Source organism: Apis cerana, linkage group LG5 (genome assembly GCF_029169275.1).
Source record: "Apis cerana isolate GH-2021 linkage group LG5, AcerK_1.0, whole genome shotgun sequence".
NCBI lineage: Eukaryota > Metazoa > Arthropoda > Insecta > Hymenoptera > Apidae > Apis > Apis cerana.
This window is the reverse complement of record NC_083856.1, coordinates 4659829-4684226: the sequence shown is the minus strand read 5'-3', so window position 1 is coordinate 4684226 and position 24398 is coordinate 4659829. Positions and strand designations below refer to the sequence as shown.

Here is a 24398-nt window from a genome sequence, read left to right as displayed (position 1 = left end):
GGCCGTCCCTTTATTAGAAAGTTAAAGCAGATCGCGAGATTCCCCGCCTCGAGATTCCTCGTTAACTTTCTCATTGACAAGCGCGAGCGATAATAAAAAGCTCGATTCCTCCCTCTCTTTCCAAACGAATTCGAAGATGATACTTCCTCGAGTATCTCGTTCGAGATATTTTCTCGGTTGGAAATGGCGCACGGCTTCCTCTCGGAAGCGGATCCTCCTTAAATCGCAAACACCTACTTTTCTTCCTTCCAGACCGGGCAATATTACACTCATTAGTCCCCATTGTAGCGGGAAAATCCGGTAAATTGAGATTTTATAAGTCGCAGCCCTCGCGCTTTGCCCGGCGATTCCCCGCTTCTGGACGCGTCGCAAATGGCGCGCGTTGTTTCCATCGTGTGGAATAGTAAACTTCGTTTAATGACTCTTTCCTCCCGAATAAGAATGGAAGAGAATATAACGTAAGGCATTGCTACGTTACGGCGTTGTTCGTATCATTCGAATGATTTTCATTGCGCCAAGAATGCGCCCAATCTCTTTATTTCTCTAGGTCAATGTATACACCACGATTCATAGATCTCTCTCTCATGGAGGGGGTCTGTAATACATGCTGGAAAATAAAATCGTGTTTTAATTTTTAACTATTTCTATATTCTATATTCTCAAATTACAACACACAGGCATATTTTTTACTTACTTTCTTCAGGCCTAGACTCGTGCCTGATGAAATATGGATATACGTTTCGTGAATCACTCTGTATTATTATCTCAATAGCGTTATCGATTTAATGGAATTCGGAATTTATGAAAACGAGGTCCGCTCGATCGTTCAAAACCAGCTATATAAGACGATTGTGTAACCGGTTTGTTCGAGAGTTGCGGATCTGCTCTCGATGTGGATTGGCCGTATGTGTAATTGGATAATGCACGATGATTTTTAACGAAATATCTAGAAATATATATATATGGTTAATAGAACGTTCTCTTTATCGCTTTTTGCTTCGTGTCGTTTCCGAATAAACGTTCCAACTTGTCGCCGGATTCGTTCGTCACGCGATTTCCGATAACGTGGTTGCTAATTAACGGGTTAACATTCGACAACGTGGCAGGAATGGGACATTCGTTTGTGCCATGGGTTACAAGGCCTTGATTGATATAGTTTCAACGAAATATTAACGAATTTTATTGAATCAATGTTCTTTTCTTTCTAAAATAAAAAATAACAGAGAAATTATGTGTTATTTATAATCACAATAATTTTAAGAAATCGTTCCAACCGTTGAGATTTAGCACTTTTCAATTTCGAATCCAATTGCTCGACACAGGATGAAAAATCGAGTAACAAGTTATTCGATCTCCTGTGCACTCTCTGCAACGAAAGAATAAATTGCGCGTAAGAATCAGGTGCGGGAAACTTGTCTTTAATACAAAATGGTCAATCTCGGTTACATTTCATTTAATTTGTGCCCAACTGGTAAACATATTTCCACCAGGGACGCGTGGTAAGCTTGCAGTGCTCGGATCGTCATTTTTCTCTACGTCAGTTCGCACAATACCTTCAAAATACCCTGCTGGTATTCACGAAAAAACGAGTGATAATTACCTTAACTGGTTACACTTCGTACCATTCTGGCCTGCTTTTAAAATACGCCATCCTATATCGCTCTCCTGGCATTTTTCAGTCTCAGCGAACGTTAGCCGGCAATATAATTTGCATTTGTTCCAACTCGCGTGTCCTTTCTTCCCTTTTCCATTTCCTTTCTCTTCCGTTCTCTTTCACTTTCCACTCTTTGTCCCTCGTCCAAGAACTTTTCACCACGGCACCGAGATTTGTCACGGACGACATTTCCTTGGGCGACAGTTTAACCAAAGTTCGATTAAGGAATTTCTCGGGGACATTAGAAATTTCGAATTCAATGTTTGAAGAGATAAACTGTTGTTGAAGAGACCAGATTGCAATGCGACAAATAGCCGGCGTTTCTATGTTTTCATCTCCTATAATTAACGAAAATATACAGAAAATTAATATTACATTGATTCTTTCGTGCGAATGTTCAGATAACAATTGGAAGTTCTATTTATGTATTTACAAGAGTTGAAATCTGACTTTTAGATTTATATTTAAAATCAAGGAAAACGAAGATATTTTATTCTTTCTTTGTGTGATCTTCATACGTTCGCTACAACTATTGTACAAAATTTTTCTTATTGATATAATACATAATTCATAATACATAATCAGAATATTATCGTAAAAGCAGTATTCTTAAGTTCCGTTTTCCAAAAAAAAGGTGGACACCTTTTTAAGAGTCAAAGATCGTTATTTGACGGACGCGATTATGTCCAAACAGTTGAACAATCGAGTTTGCAAACTATACAGGCCCTACTTTCGATATTGAGTTTCGTTTGGTACTTCGTGCCGTGGAGATTCGAACCTGGGAGTAAGTAGAACGGCAAGCTTCCCTTTGAGACCAGCGTTGATTCGATCGTCGGTTCGAAAATCCCGGCAGACACACCGAAAGTATATTACCGATATATATCATCGTACTTAATACTTTCGCGCGTGGAGCACGCCGAGTTGGCCGACTTATAAAGTTACAAATTCCCTTGGTCTTCGAGTATTCGAAGGGAATGTCTCTTTAGACTGTTCTCTCCCAACCTCCTCCCCACCTATCCCGTTTCTTTCCCCTCGTTCGACACAAGCCCCTGCTTCTAGACTTTCCTCGGCCGATTCTTCGAGTATGATTTTTTCCACACTTACCCTATCCCAGTCACGAAAAGGTGCTTGCGTTTCTTTCTCGACGTCTGAAATATGGACAATCGTACTTTAGTCATGCCCACCCCGGCATTCATTTTTCTCGGCCGGCTGGGAGTTTTACGGCACGAACCGGTGTTCCTTTTTGACAACGAGTCGGGCTATCTACAACAGGCGAATCGTTTTTAAGAAATTTTGCGAGAAAAATTGTTTTGAAATTATTGCAGGATTCTAAAAAAGATTCTTAAATTTTCTATTTTGAAGTGTTGAAAGTATTTTTCATCTCTTTTTTGTTTTTATTTATGAATAATTATTATATCTTTTATGTATAAATGATACAATTATTTGGTTGACATGGTTAAAAATGTTGTATGGATGATGAAGAGTAAATAAAAATATTTGTTATCCAATCTATTTGTTGGTTTATATTTTTTATTTATTTATTCATTAAATTTATATATTATATTTATTTTCTTTCAAAAATATTTTCAATTTCTTTAAAATTGAAAATTCTTTAGTATTAAAATGAATTTTAATGATATATTTATTTGTCAAAATTATAAATATTGAGTAATTAAATGATTATTTTATTTATTATTATATTTGTTTTTATAATTTCTATAACTTTTATATTAAATTAATTTTAATAATTAATATTTATTTAATATTAATATTTATTTTCAATAAACAAACTTTCTGAAATTCTAATATTATAGGAATCCATAATTAATGCGTATTATATAATATTTAAATTTTCGCGCGGTTTGAGCGAATAAGGAACTATATTACGCTAGCCAATTAGAAGCGTCCTAGGCGAACCTGTGGCGCGGGGCGTCATTCTACTGTCGAAAATCATCGTGACAAGGTGCGTCAGGTCGAGTGCGAAATTTTAACTGCGCAGTAAGTAATTTCTAATAATTTTATTCTTATTTTGTTGTTCAGTTTATATATTATTGTTAGCTTTACTTATTTAATAACTTATTAAACATTGTTAAATCAAAATTAATTAGATTTTTAAGTTTTTTTGTACTTTTTCTTTCAATTGCGCATCTCGCTATTGAGGTTATCGGTAGTTTATATGTCTTTTAGTTAAAATTTCAATACTTTTATTGCTTATTTTAATTTATTTGTAATTTTATACATTTTTTTCATTACTTTTAATTTTATTTGTGCAGATTATCGTTCTGTGAATTGTAATTCTTGTGTTCTGTGAACTGTGACTTATAAAGGAAGCATGCATATCTCATGACGATTTATAGCCATATCATGACATATCAGGTAATATTTTACTTTTTTTACAAGAAATAAATGTATTTAGAACAATTTTCTATTGTTTTTTTACTTATTTATTAAAATGAAGAATACAATAGTTATTAGCTCTCTTAGTTATTAAATGTATTTATTTTTCAACATTTCTTATTATAAATTGTATTTATCATGGAAAATATTGCTATAATATATATATTTTTTGATATATTGATAACTTTGTTAGGTTTTTTAAAATACATAAATCTTATATGCTTAAAATATTTGAAATTTCATATAATTTTTATTACATACTTTTTATCTTCAATTTATCTTCTTATTATCTATCAATTGTCTCTTCTTTTTTTATTATTAATCCAATAAATAAATTTGTTTCAGATATTAACTCGCAAGAAGCATTTTAAATAAATACGAGAAAGATTTGGATTCCATCTGAATGAAAGGAAATGGTAAGTCTATTAAATACTTTTGTTTTATCATTAATTCTTATTTATTATTAACTCTTACTTATTATTAAGAGCGTTATAAGATTGATGGGAAGAAATTTCTATTTCTTTGATTAAAACTTTTAAAATAAGCTTTTATCTAAACGAGTTTAGATAAGTTTTCTATGCAAATCTTCTATACAAATTTTTCTATAAGTAGAAAATAGATGTAGATAAGTATGTAGATAATAAATATGTAATAAACTTTTAGATTTCTGCCAGGTAGGAATAAAAAAAAATATAGTTTCATAGTCATAGGCAGGAATTATATTTAATTATATTGATTGATAAATAAATATTTAATCAATGAATTTAAGCCATAAATACATATCCATCCATTCATACATATCCATTAGTAGAAGCACTTACACAAAATACTGTCTCAGGTCAGAGAGAACAAACAACAAATAACACTTTGCTTTATTTTCATTTCGTTGCGCAAGCGACAATCCAATGATATACACATACATACACATATATCTCGTGTTTTCATCCGTTAAAATCTTTTCGAAAGATCAAGTATCCTAAACGTTAGGAATTCATACGAATTTTTCCACGATGACAACCGATCATCTTACCGTGTTATTCCTTAAACCTTCAATTTATATAGCTCACGGTATACCCGGTTCAGTTGTTAGTTCCATACCAGCCTCGTTTCCGTTTGTATTACTCCGGGTATATACACTTCACCCTCGATTCCATCCCTTTATGTATCCTACGTACTCGCATAAAGGCACTCCATACACGTACACAAGTCGGATACACATGTCTTCCTTAGCCGAGTTGGCACACATTTACCCGCCTGTATTCCCAGTCACGGTCCTGATTAGCCTAATAGAAAACACAAACACGGCCTTCACGTGTATCATCGATATATCATCCTTACCATCCACGGTCACGTTGAAATTCCACCACTTCCATGGAAACCGGCTGAAACTGGCTTGGTTGGAAAAAGAAAGAGAAAGGGAAGGGAACAAAAAAAAAAAAAAAAAGAAAAGAAAAAAAAAGAAATGGGCCGAAACTAGGCTAATATAGGATGAGACGTTCGTTTCCTACCATTGACACGTTATATGGAGGCACGTGGTTCGATGGGAAAAAACGTATCGGCTCACGTAGTGGCGTGAAAAAGGGCGGAATGTTATTCAACCAGGGCAAAAACATCTCGTATAAAGATTCTTCGCGAGAACCTGCGTATCCGGGAGTTGGGGGTGTATCTGTTAGGATAATTCTTTCCGGTGAATCGTGTTTGCTTTGAAACGACTCTGGGATTCCTGCTACTCGAGCAGGCCAAACTGGTGGGCTCTTTGTCACAAGGGATATTATAAGCTAGATATATTTGGATTTGTAAAATCGAAAATTAATCAAGACAGTGGTGAAATCTCTTTCTTCTGGTTTTCATTCAACGTTATTAAATCTTGATCGGATGATTTGAACGATTTTTCTTGAAACTTAAAGAAGGGTCTGGTTGATTTATTTAGTTTCATTATACGTATGAATTTCTCCACTGTCTAACTTTGAACTCGCGATAAAAGTAATTGTCGAGGGGTCAAGACCACCATCCTCCTTTCGCGATAATTTTTTGAAAATGATATAATTCACACTCTCATACATTATCGTGCTACTTCCTTCGGAGGGGATTCGTATTTACGATACGACTGTGCAGGTGGTTACAATGGGCCCGTCGGACCATTGTGACCAATTCTCTTTAGCCCTCCGTCGAAATAATTTCATACCTCTTCGAGAGAGGTAAATTGTTACAACGTTGCACATTATCCGTCTGCGTGGATTATTATACTCTACCTTTCCACCCTCCTCCTCCTCCTCCTCCATCTTTTCGCCTTCTCTTTCCATCTTTTTATCCTTTTGTTTTCCATCCCTGCCATTGTTTCAATACAATAGCCTCCGTATATACCTCGGAGTACGTAACGAATTTTTATTTTCTTCGATATTATTTACTTTCTCGAAGAAAAAAGAGAAAGAGAGGGAGGAGAGGGGAGAGAGGAGGGATGACTGGATGGAATATTTCAACGGGGCAAACAATTTATCATTGTGAGAAATCACGTAATGATGCTTTTATGCGGTGCATCATAATAAAGAACTGCGCGAGAGGATAATGCGGGAGAGGGAGAGGGAGGAGCCGTGGCCCGGAACGGAAATAAATAAGGAACGTATACCAAGGCATGTGGTATTAGTCTCCGTTTATTAAATAAAGTTATAAGCGAGTAGGGAAATATTACGGCGCTGTGAAAAAAGTTTCTTTCCCTTGAAACGCGCGAAATTCGAGAGAAATACTGCGTGTCACGCGACAATAGAATCTCGGGGAATTGCGGGGGAATAGAAAGTTTCGCTCGTTTCGTGATAAATACGAGGACTATTTTTCGACTTTGTGGACGTACAACGCGTGTCTCTAACGATAATAACGATCGTCGTAGCGAAAGGGGAAACGAGGGACGGGAGGGGAGGGGGAGAGTGAGCGAGAGCAATTCAGAAAAGTTCCCGTTCGCGAATTATTCTGAAAATTATTTTGTTGACGCGACGGTGAAAAAAGAAAAATGTGGAAGAGAATGCTAATGGAGGTATTTCTATAGGAAGAGTTAGATGGAACTTTAACCATTACTCTTTGATAGCGGGCAGTGATGATCGAGCAATCGAGATATCCTCATCGTGGATATTTCTTTAAGTAATTTCGTTATTGGATGATAACAGGCTTTTGAATTTTTTATCGAAAGTTTCAAAGAGTTTCGTTCGTGCATTATGGTCTCATTTTTCTTCTCTCTCTCTCTTTTTTTTTTATAAAGAGTATCAAGACGGTAAATACCATTTCTCTCGTGTCTCAAATGATTCAAATTTAGATTCAAATGTAGGGGATCAATCCGAGCCGATTTAAGCTTCGTAATTGGAAAATTACGATGAAATCACTCTCGTCGAATACGTTGTTTCATATCGTTAAACACCTTTGAGACAATTTAACGAGCAATTCATCATGGCTCGCGTTTTCAATTTGCGTCATTCAATTTTCAAAGGAGATAAGTTTGCCCATTTTCATCAGCAAGTGACAATTCGAGCGGGCATAAAACGGGCGAGAGGTGTTGGAGGGTGGACAAGATTATCCGAGCAACGTCGTTACTCGGAGCGTTTATCCGTGGGGTCGTAATTTGGGAAAACGTTCGTTCCTTTGACACTTTCTCCAGGAAGGGTCAACTGCGCGAAACGCTCTCCTTCTACCTTTCTCTCGCCACTTCAGACTCTTAGGCTAATAACGGAGAGTGGAACGTGAGCGAAGGAAATGAAACTACCGGACCTCCCCCACGGATGCGTCGAGATTCACCTCGGCACAACGTCAAACCCTCTCCAACCCCTTTCTGTTTTTACCTCGCTCGCGAGCCTTTAAACGTCGCGTCGTTACGTCCCACGTTGCATTATCAAAATTTCATAAACGCTCTCTTTATACACCCAGAGCTCCACTACTATTACTACTACTAATGATTCTGATGACGCGAAATTCTTCCTTTCGACGCGATTAATCCGAATTTTTGTACTGCATTGTTGTTACAATATTATTATTCTTATAAAATAATCTTTAACGGTGCAAGATTTTTTTAAACGTTCATCGAATCGTTGAAATCAAACGGGGGATCGCTGATCTAACCAAGAAAATATTGCGAAATTCCGCGTTAATGCCATCCTGGGATGGACGGGATGGTATGTAACAACGAGGCGAGGGGTGTCAAGAGGGGAAGAGGAACAAATGGATGGAAAATTGAAGAGGGCGGATGGGAGGGAGAGGGAGGGTAGAGATATTCTAAAGAATTCTATCAATCAATCACTGCCGTATTCTGTCCGAGCTCCGGGTTGCTCTATGGATGCATTATTAGAGCGAACGATCCCGCCCCCGATACTTCTCTTGCTATTCAAATATTCGCGAATAATTTTATCGTAAATTTTTGAACTTGGCGTCGAATACCCATCGGGCGAATTGGCTCCGGTTGCTCGGCAAACATTGAACTATTTGATATAAAATACTTATGCTGGCTCTGCCATGCAATTTTCGAAGAGTGCTGGAAAACACTGGACCGAACTCTCTGGGTCTCTCTCTCCTCTCCTCTTTTATTTTCCTACGTCGCGCCCTGTATCCTCCCTCTCCCTTCACCTCTCTCGACCTTCCTCTCGCCACCCTTTATCCTCCGCCATCGACGAATTCTCTCTCGGGGCGGAGGCGGCACTCTCTCCGCATTTCAGACGGTGGCTCTGGGATACACGCGCCAATCTCTACCTTCTTTTTCGACGAAATTTAAGGCACACCGCAATTCGTCGGATTTTTTGGTCCAATTGCTCGCCGCGCGAGAAACGAAGTTTCGTGAAATACGCTTCTCATAGCTCTGATTGCAATCGCCGCATGAGGAACGCTTGCGAATCCATCCCCCTCCCCCGAATTCCCCTGTTTATTGAATGAAACGTCGAAATTCCACCGTTCCTTTCCTGTCTTCCTTTGATTTCTCCCCCCATCACCGTTCGTTCGGGGAAACGGTGGTCGCTCTTGATCTTGGAATTAATTCGAGATTAATTTCAGGAACGGAGGAAACACGTACGCGGGAATTCACTTGTGTTATTTCGATGAATGCTTCTTTTATTCCACACCACTCGATGTTGAGTGTATTTTTTTTTTATTCGTACGTGAAATGTTTTAAAGAATCATTCGAAATCTTTTAAATTTAAATTTCTCCTATTCTCTGGGGATAATTGTTAATTGTTCTTTTGTGCAAACGCAGAGAGATCTTTTCGACTTTCGATGTTCTGCTCAACATATAATTTTTAATAAGGTTTTAAGATTTATGATATAAGATAATTTTTGAAGGAAATACACGAGAATGTGAATTGGGATCCATTCGTGGATTGATAATCGGATCGATATCGTAATTTTAATTCGTTCGGCTCATTGCTGATGATGTTTAACATCGTCATCGAATCCGTGTCGACGACCCTTGGGAGTCGTCTTCTCCTGCTATATCGCTATCGAATCTAACTACTCGATATTTGCTCCCGACGACTCGTGTATATTATTCAATTTTTCCATCGAGGATTGCCATAATAAATGCATACATATATATATATATATATACTCGATAGATGTTATTACTTATTAAAATTGTTAAATTTAGATTACAAATATTACTACTACTTAAACCTATCATCTATCCAAATTTTAATATTTTCGTATTTTCCCACTTCGTAATTCTTTATCATTTTTATTCCTTCTGCACCTCATAAATTTTCACCTTCTGCATCCTTTAAATCATTAATTAACGTACCCTAGAAACGATGGATCCGATGTTTAAAACTTTGCAAAAAAATATTTACAATAACGACGAGACAGGGTGAGAGCATTGGACTACAATGCGTAAGGATATTTGGCCGGTGGTAGGAATTGGTCGTGAAGTAAATTAGCGAAGCCTGGCAAAGAGCTAAATGTACCCCATTGGCGTAATTTTAAATTCATGGCCTGGTGCCAATAAAAATGGTCTGAACTCGTAAGAGTGAGGGCGAAAGGGACCTCGATGAAATAGAACTGGCTACTGAAAAAGTTTCTCTCGCTTCTTTTTTTCCTCTTTTTTCTCTCCCCCTCTTCAGTTTCCTCTCTTCCCAGCTCTTGTTATCCCCTCCCCTCCCCACCTCTCTTTTTTACCCCTCGTGCACAAGCGAATATGCACTCATCCATCCATCCCTTGCTTGTTCCCCGAGATGTGTTTGTACACACGCGAGTTGGAAACACGTGGTTCGGTCAAAGTGCGATTTTTATGGATGCAATTTCGTCCTTTATATATACATATATACCTTTCCACTCGAACCCGCCCTATGACACTTCACCACCTTGTACCCGGCGAAAAGGGATAATTTGTTAAAAGCATCCCTTTTTTAGCGCGTGTTACGATAATTTCTCTCTTTCGAGATGTAACGTTTTGATTATTCGCGCGAAAGAATAGTTTTAGTTATAGAATCGACATTTGCATTTTTAGATTAGAATGTTTATCGTGGGTTTAATTATTTTATGTTAAATGTATCTAATTAAGGGATTTCTCGTTCACGAGTCATTTAGATTATATATGAAGTTATAATTTGCGTACGTCAGAAATGATCATTCATCGAAATTTTAGTATTTTTTTCTTTTTTTTCATTTTATTTCTCACTCACTATAAAATATATTTCACAAGTTGTGTACGTCAGTTGCTATATTACAGTTTTTCCGTCCTGTTACGCGAAATTAAAATATTGATTTATCCAAATTTTTGACGTGTAATGTAAACGTATACGATACGTCGAGTCATTGGATGATGATTTTAGCCGATGCATCGGGATGTCTCGAAATTTTAGAATCGAAGAGAAGACAGGTCAGGTTTTCTTAGAAACTATCACCGTTAAATTCAAAGCTCTTCTATTTATTATCTTTCCTCAGTCTTATTTTATTTTTTGATCTTGACAGTACTTGCTTATTTTTCCTCAACACACCTTCTAACCCTTCTTTTACGATTCCTCTGTCTAACTTCTCTTTCGTTTTGATTATTATTGCTCGCCTCTTTGCTTGGCGAGACTCACACCATTCACGAGTCAAGCCTTCTCTTTGCACTCTTAATTCTTTCCCACTTCTCCGTATCGCGATGTTTCTTTGATTCTTCTCGTTTACATTTCGGTCATCCATCGTTTCCTTTTGATCTTTTAACATCTTCGACGATTCCTCTTTCAACTCCCTTTGACTGATCCGACAAACGTTTAAAAGTGTCGACGAATTCGATTTCTTTTTTTTTTACCGCAAAATTTTAACAGCATAAAATGTAGAGGTAGCGAAAAAGAATATTTTCCTCCTCCCAAAAAGAAGTTGTACAAATAATGACCAACTGACTTCCACCAATCCCTTTTCAATGTAAAAATCCTATTTCTTCGTCACCTATCCATTCAAAACGATCGCCACGGAAAAAGAAATTAACGATTCCCGCCTTAAATCCTGAATCCCACGAGAGGAGGAGAGGAATTGCCTAATTGCGATGCATTAAATCGTTGCACTTAACGAAGTTCCCTCTTCCCTACTCTTTTCCCCCGGAAGTTGGAAAGTAAAAAGGCGATTACGCGTAATATTAATGAAAAATTGGCACGGTCGAATGGGGTTTGCCTCCAAGTCGGGAATTTCGCCGCGTCAAGCATCGCCATAAATGTTTGGAGGGCAGTTTGGCCGTTGTAACGAGGACAGGGGAGGTGTAAAAGTTACGAATTGTGGCGCAACGAGGAGGCCCTCGTATACGTTTCCCGCGAATTTCTAAGTAAACCAATTTGGCTTTCTGCAATGCGGTGGCAAGCACGATCGAGGCAAATGGCACTTTGCATTTGTAATAATGTACTTTTTTTTTCTTTTTTGCAAAAATACGGCGATGCATTTTATCTCATTCCTCGAGCTCTCCCCTTCCATTTTTTCCGCCTCCTTTTATTTTTTATTTAGCGCATAGGCAACGTGTATTCCTCGCGCGAATTAATTCGCAACGATAATTAAATGTCGTTAGCACTCGATAAGGGAGCACTCGAAGAGAAATAAAATTCAACGAGGGAAGTAAAGAGTCGCGAGGGAAGTGTATATGTATATAGGATGAAACTGGAGTAACCAGAGCCGCTTTGATAATTTCGTAAATGGTAATTTTAACGAAAATTGGTTCGAAACGAAGTACGGGTACCGTTATTTTTCAAATTTTTCTATTGTTATTAAAATCCAGTGCGAATCCATTGATAATTTTAAAATAAGAAAAAGAAACGATCATGGAAATTGTAATTGGAAAGGTGTTAAAATATTTGGCCGATCTTCATAGAAAAATATAAACATTTATATTCGTATAGTAATTTGATTTGACAAATTTCGAACAAGTTTCTTTAATTATTTAATATTTATTTGAATCCGGTTCGAAGTTATTATTGTCGTATTAAAATAAAAATATTGCGATTATTTGTCTCGTTTTAACGTGAAAAGAAGATGCATATGTATCTAATCCAAGAGGGAAAGTTTAATTTGATTCAGAGGGAGGCGTTCATCTTGTAAATAAATATTTATAAAATATAGGACAGGGTAGATGGATGGGAAAATTCAAATAATCAGGATGGATGCATAAATTAACGTGGCTCGGTGTAGTTTGACGGTGTTAAGAAGATTAGGAGCGAAAGGATTAAAAGGATTAAAGGCTTGGTGTCAGACGATATTTCGAGACGGTTTCACCGACCATTCTTGAGTTGAATGCAATTTCACTCATATTAAACATCAGCCCCCGTCCGAAATGAAACGTAACCATTTCCTGCATCGCGACGGCACACGTGAATATTAAATTACAAATGACCTCTGAAATTTTCGCGATTAAAGCATTAATTATATTCCTTAATTGCTAGCGTGCCGCATCGAGGCCACTCTATCCCTCCCTGAAATTTCGTTTTCCATTTGTCCCTCGTTAACAAACACGGTTGTAAATGATTTTTAAAAAGTTCCTTCCCGGGAATATATCAGTTATATCAGTGCTGTGCACTGCTCGTGGATAAACAAATGGTGGACAATTTTTACTTAATCCTTTTTTTAATATTTACTTAATATTTTTTTTTCATAATAATTAAACAATTGCTGCTTGGAATATTGAAATATATCTTCTCGATAAAATTCTATAAATTATACGGAATAATAATTTTGAATGAATACGAACAATTCCTAATTCCATACGATCCAATATTCGATTATTATCGTTAAACGTTGAAAATTATTTAATCGATTTTAACCCAAACTCGATGCAACTCGAATGCATCCGATTTCACGCGAAACTACGAGAAGTAACGTTGAAGAATCAAGTCGAGGCACGATCCGGAAACGAGACGGTAGAAGCCGGTTGTTACGCGGCGGAAGAAATCTCGGCGAAGAAGTTCGATCGTTGATCGATGCGAAAGTTTCGTGCTCTCTCTTCGAAGCAACCGTCTAGACGTTCTAAAGAAATCATCGTACTTCTTCTTTTCGTTTCTTTCCTCTTTTCGTACGAATGGACGAATAGCTTGATGCAGATGGAAAAATGGATCACTGTCAATAGTCACGCCGTAGAGATTTGAGAGGAAAGACAGAGCAAGCCGTGGTCGAGATAGGGGAGATTTAATTAACGTTTTCACGGTGAAAACGTGCAGAGAGACAACGAGCTAGCCGGCAAAACTCGTTCGTTTTTGCTTGTTAACGTCGCAAAACGCCGCGATCCACCACTTTGCTTTTGCTCTTGTTCTCGCTAACGTGAATTCTCACGACTTAGAAACTGTGTTAGCCTCGTTAACCGGTTATGGTTATAAATCTCGTTTGGTCTGTTTGCTCGGGACAGCGGGATTCTTGGAAGAAAATGGTGAATAATATATATCTTTGTATTGTTCTGTTTGGCTGATAAGTGGAATTGCAATTGGGAGGCTCTCGTTGTTTCTTCTCTCTTCGAGTTTTGGGTAACGCTGTTGAGGATATTCTATTCATTCTGTCTTTTACTTCAATGCCATCTTTAGAGATCGTTTATAATGATTTAATCAGAGAGAAAAATAAAGAAGAAAGAACAACGGAGATCAAATTAGCGCAAGGAATAAGAGGTAGAGATTTTTGAAAATCCTGTTTTAGATTTTGATCGATGAAAAATGATCGTTATAATGAAGTAAATTGCGAGTGTAATATGAGAATGGATTCACATGTGATCAGTAGTTTCGTTAATTAAACAGGACTTGGCAATTAATATCATTCTGATACTAGAAATATCTTTCAAATTTCTATAATATCTTCCCAACTAATCTCTTCCAAACTAGAACTCTTCGCTTCAGATTTTTCCATTCAAATTTTTATACCACAATGGTCCCCCAACAATAAAATACAGACATTTAAAAAGAGAGAGAAAAAATCTATCAACAAAATCATCGTAGCACTACGATGGAGGGAAAAAAAGAAAAAAGGAAAAAAAATCTCTTTCCAGCTGTAGCGCGAACTGCCCCCGGGCCATTTCCTAGATGTCACTGGGATTGTTTATCGTCACGCGCGGTGCGTATTGACAGAAGCATGGAGGCTGGCTGGTAAAATATCGCTGCAAATTGGAGCAGGCGCACAATGAGGAACCGTTTAACAATGCGTTTGATTTGAATCGAAACGTCATGAAAATAATCACATCGCTGGCCCGTCCGGGAGACGCTCCAATTAATGGCCGCTCCACCACCATTCAACCCTCTCTATTCACCTTGTGTGTCCCTCCATCCATTTCGCGCCTCGATCTACCTCGTTCCTTCTCTCTTTCTCTCTCTCTTCCTCTCCTTGTCTCTTATCTTCCGCGTTATCGGCCGCTTTCTCTGACCCGCTCGCGGTCAGACGACGAATTTATCGGAGGTAGCCGTGCAGAATGGTCATGCATCTGGCCGACCGAATGCTTTGTTCGAAGGGCAAACGTGGAAAATGAAGCGTTCATCGGCGGTCGCCGATGCGACGCCCGCCACAGAACGGCCTCCTCGTCCACGTTTCCGTCCCTATTGTCGCCTTCCTCCTCGTTCCACGCCTTCCTCTTCGTATCCCCTTTTAGCCACCTGTTTGTTGCTAACCGACAGAGGTGAGAAAATTATGAACCGAAGTTCTTCTTCTTCTTCTTTCTTCGAGATTCAATCACAATTGCAACAGTCGTGCAGTTGCAAGATAGAGGTTCCCTTTCTTCGTTTGTTTTTCCTGTTAAATAGGTTGTTCTTTTTTATTGGTTATTCAGAGATTATTGTTGTAAATATTGTCTATTTCGTATTGTATTGCTCGTTCGAGTTCGAATGGATAGATGTGAGTCAATGGTTGAGAGATAAAACGTGGTTGGTTCCATCAAAAGGGGCATTCTTCATCTTGACGTGTTGGAAAAAAGAGAGCTGGAGCGCTAGTCGGATCAGGATCTCGTCATCATCGGAAACATCTAAATTATGCTTCACGCATACTTTTGTTACCCACGTGTCCAATGATGTTGCTCACGTGATCCGTCTTGTCCCTTCAAAATTCTTTGATGTGATCGTTTCCTGATTATGATCGATAAAATAATTCTCGCGATATATTAACTCGATCGAAATCCTTCGACTCGATTCTTCAAAATTTACCACTTTGCATTCAAAGTTATGCAACATCATATACGTATATATTTTTATAATCGTATAATGAGTCTCGTCAATGGTTAACAAAACGAACTCTTCGAGAAGAGAATAATTTAGAATCAAGTTTGTCGCGAAATCGTTTGTCTCGTTTCGAGAGATCCTCGATCCTTCGGTTTAAAAGAAAAGAAAAAAAAAAAAAAAGGAGAAAGAGTAGTAGTCTGCCCTGCTGGAAGCGGAATAATTGGATTCTAATGAAAGAACTCGTCGAGCATAATGCTATAACGATCGTAAATCGGTTATCCAGAGAGAACAAGAGGGAAGAAGAAAATTGATTTAAAGGCGTCAATTGGAAAAATTCGGTTGCTTTCGATACGATTCTTTTTTTTTTTTCTTTTAGTTCACGATTATTTCTCGATTCGTTCCTCTTTAGATCAATCCCAATTAACGCGTCGATCGACGATCTTCAATCAACATCAACCGAATCGCGCGATCGATCCTCGTTCCACGAGTTGAACTCGTGATCCCTAAAAAAGATCCTCGAGAATCCTACTGGCACGAGGAATCCAGAGGTGGATTTTTAAGGAAGTGGTGGTGGAATAAGCGGATTTCACGGTGACGAGAGTTTAAGCCGCGTAGGATCGGGTAATAGCGTCTTGTAAGCCGACCGGACTTTCCATTTTTGTTTCCCCGTTTATCGTGTATCGTACAAGCCGTAAAATTGTCCTCGAACTAGCCGTGTCGACACGCGAAAAAGAATCGTGATGGGATGAAAGGAAGAAACGAGAGAGAGAAAAGGAAAAGGAAGAGAAAAGAAAAGAGAAAAAAGGAACTCGAAGCGTTTCGTACGACGAAAGGAACCACCGACGATGCTGCCCCGCTTTCGATTACGATCAAAATAAGGGTACACGCGGAACAACTCTTTGATTAGCCGCGAGATCATCGGGACAACGTTCGTTTATTTCTAAGCCCCGCAGATTTTTCGGCGAATCAGCCACGGGTAGCTCGAGCCACCTGACTCTCCGCTCTGGCAAACAAGAAGACACGTAAAAACGGGTTGAACTGGATCTCGAAGTCGGGTGAAATGGGAGGAGAGAATAATTGGATTATCGTTGCAATCGCTGCGTCTCTGTTAGCTTTCTTGCTAGAGAACGGACGTTTTTGCTTCCAAGAGGTTGATATTAGTTGTTTGATTGGATGTCGAGCTGTGAAGAAAATCGTGGGGAGTTTTTTTTTTTCTTTTCTCTACATTGAAATTTGTCGATCTTTAATTCGATGTAAAGATCGAATAACGTGAACGATTTGCATTTAATCGAGAATTATGATAATTTTTATTACTTACATTATCCCTTGATTCCCTCTTAATTATCGTGTTTTGGGAATATATATGTATCATTTGCAATGTAAAATTCAATGTCGAAATTCCTGGAATTCTCGATTTAACTGTAATTCCTTTGCTTGCGTTCATTCAAGCATTTATTCTGAATAGACATTCCTAGAAGACTGGAGGACAAACTGAAGTTTGGAGTACTTACGAGCTCTTGGTTTCATAGCGTAATCTCAAGCACCATGTTATCGTATCATGTTATGTTTAGACTATGTCCATAACTACAGACACACTTGAGAAAAATACACGTTTCCAGTAAATAAGCATTTTATTAATTGAAGAGCTGAAACAAGTGGCACAAGTTAAATTTAAAAATTGTTAGGGGAAGGAATATGTTATTCATTAATTTCTATATTTTTAAATTATAATCAATTTAATCGTCTTAAAAATTCAAAGAAATTACGGCGTTTATCATCGTATCAACATAAAATGTACATGTTCCTCTTCCATTGAATTAATAATCAATTTTTTAATTTTTTTCCCTGTATTTATATTTTCGATTTAATCGCTATAATTACACCGCTGTATCCATATTACCTTATAAATTATTAATCGTCGATATCAGTATCAATTTCTTCGAATATATACGATATAAAATTTCTTCGAAAAGCTTCTTCTTCATCGCCTTTATCACGAATAAAATTACAAAAACTAAAAGTAGCAATCCAAGTTTCAGCAGTATCGAAGTTCAGCCCTTGATTTTTGTGATTCTCATGAACGAGCTCTCCCCCTCGTTGGCAGCAATAGGGGTGAGATTGAAGACTAAAAAAGAAGGATTACGTAAAAAGAAAGGAGGCTTTCCTGGCTTGACGATTCGAAAGGATACAAAGGCCCTTTTAATTCACCGTAGGGAACGAACTTACTTTTCTGTTCTTGATGTCAAACTCTTCTTCGATCCCTCGAATTGATTGAGGAGCAAGAGAAAAGAAGGGAAGGGAGCTCGTTTTCTTAGATAATTGTAGTTATAAATTGAATATATTTAATTTGTTATTAAAAGTAAATTAGTGCAATGTAAAATATGATGACCGATTCTGCAAGGGAAGAAAGACAGATTTGATAAGTTTCAATTGTATTGTGGATAGCTTATGGGATTCGGACTCTCCACGTGGAGATCGTAAATGTCGAGAAAGTTGTTGGAAAGAAGGAGGCATGAAATAATTGGATTAAGGTTGGATCGAGGGGATGATTCTAGATAGTGATTTAACGTCCAAGGACAAAGATTCGTAAAGTAAAGATCATATGATAACTAGCTACCTTTACACATTTTTAACACCATGAAATATCGTCATTCTTTTAACATAAATTTAAAAAACAAAGTTCTCGTTCTTAATTACATCCCAAACAGTATACCTGGTAACAAGGAATCGTGCTCGATACTATTGACAGCGCATAGAATTAAGGATCTCCATCGAGATTTCGATCGACGTTCGAAGCAACGAGGAAAGATTGTAGTTTTTCGTTTCGATACGTCGAACCCGGTTCCAACTCACATAATAGTCGAGGGTGCTCCAAGTTGGCGCGAAAAAAGAAAAGCGCGAGCGGATCGAGCGGAAAATAATTGGATTTCCGGGGGAGGATGGGGTCGTAATAATCGTGGAAAGAAAAGAAACTTGGACGTGAAGGGTCGTTTGAAACAGAGAGTAACAAATTGAACGAAGCCAAGGGATACGAATGCGACGAAAGATGAACTGAAACGAGGATAGAGAGAGGGAAAGGATATCGCGGCTATTCGAAAACGCTCGTTTACCTTTTCATTTACCCTTCGACGGAGTGATCGTTCATAATCGAACTCGTCTCATCCTGTTGTACAATAGTAGATCCGAGGACGACTCATTTGTGCGCCACACTCCGCTCTCGACCCGGAGGAAGCTGTAAATAATTGGATTTAACCAGGCCGGAACCGGTATTCGCCGTACAGTGTTATAATGATCGAGAAATAAAAAGAAATGGAACGAGAGAAAAAAAAAGGAAGAAGAAGAAGAAGGAAAAAAAAGAAACAACAGAAGAATGGAGAGGAAAGTGGAAGCCGGTCTTGATTTCAGACTGACGTTGGGGAGGGGGGCGATCAAGATAGGCAGGGGGGGATAAGGAATAAAGAGAAAGAGAAAGAAGAAGAGAAGCCCGAGGCGGATCGAAACGTTGAATGCAAGTCAGTCGACTGCTCGCTCTCATTCCAGAATCTCCAGTGATTACTTCTTTTTCCCTCACCTGTCTTTTACTCCACCTTCCCCATCTGGTCCGCTCTCTTTTCTTATAATTTTCCTTTCTTTGCTCCCATCCCTCCTCTCCTCTCCTCTTCCGTTCCACTCTCTCTCTTCTTTTTATTTGCACAGCTAACGCTTTCCGCGGTGGTGGAGAACCCTCTATCTCGTCGAATTAGTTAATTTTCTCACGGCAAATGGGTGTCGTCGGGTTGAAATCGTTCCATTACCATCTCGTTCCATTTCTTCTTGGAATCCTCACGGTGTTGCTCACGATGCATTATTACATCCACGATATCGAGACCACGTTTCTCTTTTCTCTCTCCCGATTTCTTTCTCATCGTCTCCTCCTCACTGTCTCTTCACACGTCGCCATTTCAATTTGCTACATAAATTAGAAATAAAAAGAATCGGTTAATAATTATTGCGCGTCGTGTCATTTACCGACGTGTTTTAATTATGGACCATGTTCAAATTTCTTTCTTTGCATTAAAATTGCATTAAAATTGTCAACAAGCATCCCCTACGTATAATAATTTCCATATATCCCCAGAGGGATTTAATTTATATAACGTCAAATAAATTCGTTATATCGGATATAATTTTATTCCCATATAAAGAGTGTCTTAATTCACAAGTCAATCTAGCTCTTCCACTATTATCTCTCTCCCTCTCCCGCGTTCTAACGCGTTTGCAATTTTCAATTCAATGACCCGCGTGCGCGCCATTCCCATCGCCCCATAATTAATCGCATTCATTCGCCGGGTTTTTATACGCGGCGACGCGACCTCGTCGGGTTGCGCACAATACACGCGAATGGCGAAAACTCAACGGCTATATTATGGCAACAATGAAGCACGCTCACCTTTTATTACAATAGATAATGAGTTTGATATAGGAGGCCATCCCTTCCTCTTTCAAAATCCCGCCGGATTTTCTGCCGCGGAGTTAGGAGCGGAGAGGGAGGGGGAAAAAAGAAGAAGAAGAAGAAGAAAAAAAGAGAAACTTATGACCGTTATGAATAACAGCTGGCCAAGTGGAAGGGGGATGGGGAGGAGGAAGGGGGGATGGTGGTGGAGGATTTGTATCGTGCTTGATGCACTCGCATTCATAAAGATTACCCGAGTTTTAATGTTTCTTCTCGTTGAAAAATCTATTCGTGCCTTTTTAAACAACCGAGCTGTGCTACCTTGTGCACACAAGATGGCAGGGAGAAAAGAAAAGAGCCTCCCCCCTCCTTTCTTCCCCTCGTCGAAAGCGTTGAAAGGCGACATAAATCGCGGAACTCGCCGCGAGCCTTTAATTAAGTATATGTAATAGGGTGTAAATCCATTTATCTGGCGCCCCTGGGTTTTTCATACTGCTGAATGCTTGATTTACCTTAACTTGAAACTTGCTGCTTGCCTCGGCTTCTTGTTATTCTCGAATTTACTTGATTAATTAATTTCGTGATGTAGTAATGTGCGGGTGTATAGATAGATTGGAATTTTTTCCATACGACTGAACGATTAATATTCGCGATTATATGTACAAGATAACGTTGATAATAAATTTTGAAATAAATTTTTTTATTCATTTATCTTTTTCGAAGGATACGTTCTCCGATATTAATTGACGTTTAATATTTTATTGTATTATTTGATTGACGATATTCGTGTAAATCATTGATTGATTTGAGAAGTTGCAAAAATTGAGAAATTGAGAGAATTGGATAAATTTTTCCAAATTTTCAATAATTCCTTTTGTTCTAAAACCTTTGTTCGTTCAATTTCACTTCCCTCCCAAAAGAATTGCCCTGTTCTCGATGTCACAATTTCACTCATTTCCATCCAACGTATAATTTTTAAAAACCTTCTCTGTAATGCGTTTTTGACGTAATATCCACCGGTAGGACGGAAAAAGAAAGCTGGGAAAGAATGTCGGTCATTAGTCGAGCAATTCGTTCCTGCGGATGGGACTGATGATATTAAAGAATAAAAAAACGAGAAAAATTCAAAAAAAAAGAGAATCGAAAGAAGGGCAGAAGATCGAAAAAATGGAGAATGGATTGTTTATTCCATTATGCGTAGCTCATTAGGGACCTGAATATAACTCACGAAAATTACGGTTCTCAAGACGTCCGCAAGATGAGCTCTACGATGAATATTTCATATATTCGGAAGTTAAAACGACCATCATTTATTTACCTCGACCAATTATTTTTTTATTTTTTATTTTTTTTAACGTTCTCTACGTCGAGACCAAAATTAACGCGTGTCCCTTTGTCGCGTTATTTACACGTAGGTGAATAATTAATGGAGCTGACTTGATTGGCTGGACCTGATTGGCGAAGTTTCATTTTATAAACGGATGAATTATCGATACGCCTGAAGCGAAATCTTTCGATCGCTAATCGCAGCTGTTGCGACTGTTTTAGGGATCTTTAATGCTAACAGAGCCGAAAGGTATTCGGGCATTTCGTAACTGCTTAATTAAACAAGCAGTTTTTTTCCATTTTTATTATTATAATAGCTTTATTTATTGCAATATTTTGAATTAAAATTGCAATTTTAATTTTTTAAGTATAATAGGAATGATGCTGCTGAGCTAGACATAGATAGAAGGATCTATATTGTGAATTGTGTAAAAGGTATAATATAAATGTCTGTCGATATTTTAAGTATATACGATTTAATCTTTAACAATGTTGTATTTGTTGCAAATTTTAAATCCATTTGCAATTTCTGAAAATCCCTTCGACTTAACCATTCCTTTTATATAAATATATTCTCTGACCCGACCTCCGCTATCTCGGTACCTAAAATAAAGGTGAAATGTATTATCAGATTTCGCATTCGTTACGTTTTTCTCCCCCACTATTAAAACTAAAATTGTCATATAAATTGAACCAGTGTTTTAAATACGTGAATGCATCAACATTTCGTTTGATTTCACGTACAAGATGAAGATATGATCGTGTACCAATTCTGAATAACGACGAGCAATCTCTAAACAGATTAAACATCGGATTGGTATCTTTATAAATATCTCGATAACGACATTTGGCTAGATATTAAAATCTACAATTTCGAAAATCTGAATATATCATATCTTCAATAAAATACCGCATAAGTAAATGTGTATTTCAATTTAGATACCTCTATTTAACACTTGGATTCGAGATATTCACGCTATATCGATCCCTATGCAATCCACTACAACTTTCTTCCCTTCAAATTCATTCCAGTAACCCACTACCACCACCATCACCACCCTATCGGCCACGGTAGCTTAATCAAGATTCCGCTCTATTACGAAATCCACGTTCAAGCCTGGCGCGCGATCGTTAACGTCGACAAGAGCACGTTCACCCACTATAAACTATTGCCGCAATCGGCGTCGTAAGTCCACGTTTCCCTCGATTGTCCGTGCATACGGGATAGATCCGGGCGGAATGGAGTCGTCGGGGCCCGCAATTGAGCGTAAATCGATCGTTTCGACCGTTTCGTTTTCAACGTTTATCAACCGCGACTCTCTATATATACACACGGATGGGAAAGGAAGGGGGAGCAAGGAAGTCGAAGCAAACGAAAATCCTTCCAATATCCGCAAAACCGAGGATGAAACAAAGCAACGGCGCATCCTCCTCTATTTGACCAAGAAGTCGGTGCTCAAGTTAACGATAACGAGCCCCCTGGCGGTGTGTTATCGTTGCACAGAGCCTCGTGCACACACACGTATTACGCGCGACGATGTGCGTGCATCAGCATCTACCTCGATGCAACGGCTAAATTGTTCGTTATATTAATCCAAGCAAGTGCAACGCTTGCTCCATTGCAGCGGGCGGATTGTTCGACCGTGTTGTTTCCAAACGTTTGTGTTTCGCTCTTCTTCCTAGGGACCGTGTATTCATCTCCGCCCCCATTCACGCCGCTCGGGAGGGGGACACGCGTTTAATCCCGACACGCCACCTCATTATAATCCCGTGGCTGACCAATAACGATACCCTCGATTAAATGACCAACGATTTCACGGCTCCAGACCATCCACACGCGACGCATTAACGCGTGTCGCGCTACGGGATTAGACTTCCGGCCGCACTGCCACTTCTAACCACCGTCGCGCACGCCTGTCATATCCATGCTGGGATTACGTAATAATCGCGATTTCCTATTTCGTCGCCTTTCGTCCCCTCCGGTTACCTGGTAATAACTGGTACTTTGCCCAAGATTGGGAGTAAGTGGACTATTAGCGGACTCGATGCACTTGTAGCTTTGGGGTAATTTGCCTTTGCCTTGTGCCCAAATTTGCTGATGGAAGGGGAGCAGGGATGTGAACGAAAGGAAAGAAAAGGTATTAGGATACCGATTTTTGTTTAATTTTGATTCGGTTTTTCAATCTTTCTCTCGAGAAGGAGGAAGAATCGTAAGAATATCAGGAACGGGGAGAATTGTTTTCAAGTTGCGTCTCTTAATATTTAAATTATCCGATCTCGAGATGAATCGAAATCGTCGAAGAGACAAATAGAAACGAGAATCTCAGCGATAAAGGAATGATTAATTTATGTTAAGGAGGATCTCAATCGGAAAGAGGGATCATTAGTAGGCGGGTTGTTCTCGTTGGAGGCAAGGGAGCCGATTTTCGGTCGGCTTCCTTTGGAGAATTTTCACGAGGGATCCTCGGAATCGCCTCGAGTTATTCTCGCTGCTTGAATGCAGGAAGCTCGTATGCATATGAACTATCCTTATCTCTATCTCGATGCCGCTCATTGGACAGGAACTCGTTTTCTCGATAAAGACCGAGGGGTGGGGAGAACAAGTCTCGGTTCGTATAACGCTTTCGTAAATAACGCGATGACTCGATCCATTCGCGATAAACTTTTAACGTTTAATGCGTTAAATTCCGTGAATGTACGATCGTTTTCGAGATTTTAATTTTGTTCGTGTTATAGCAAGTTTTGAGATACGAAGAAGTACCTGTCATTCGTTCTCATTCGGAATATTCCTCCATTATTTTTAACTCGGTCATTCGTCGAGTAAAATTATATATATGTCGAGAGATACGAAGACACGCTTTGACGTATCTTTTTTTTTTCGTTTAATCTAATATCGTGATTATATATAAGTTTCGTGATTATATCCGTTAAATTATTGTAATTTTAATTTTTAATATCGTTGCGAAGAATTATAATAGTACTT

General features: G+C 38.5%; 1 protein-coding gene across 6 annotated transcripts in view; it reads left to right on the top strand.

Moving 5' to 3' along the window:
• The window catches only part of LOC107996518 (nephrin), a 419478-nt gene that overhangs the window by 30175 nt on the left and 364905 nt on the right, over nt 1-24398 (top strand). For all 6 annotated transcript variants that reach the window (XM_062074576.1, XM_062074581.1, XM_062074577.1 and 3 more), the window contains exons 4-6: nt 3469-3652; nt 3928-4030; nt 4397-4467. The gene's annotated coding sequence lies outside the window, so the exon portion shown is untranslated. The remainder of the gene's footprint in view (nt 1-3468; nt 3653-3927; nt 4031-4396; nt 4468-24398) is intronic.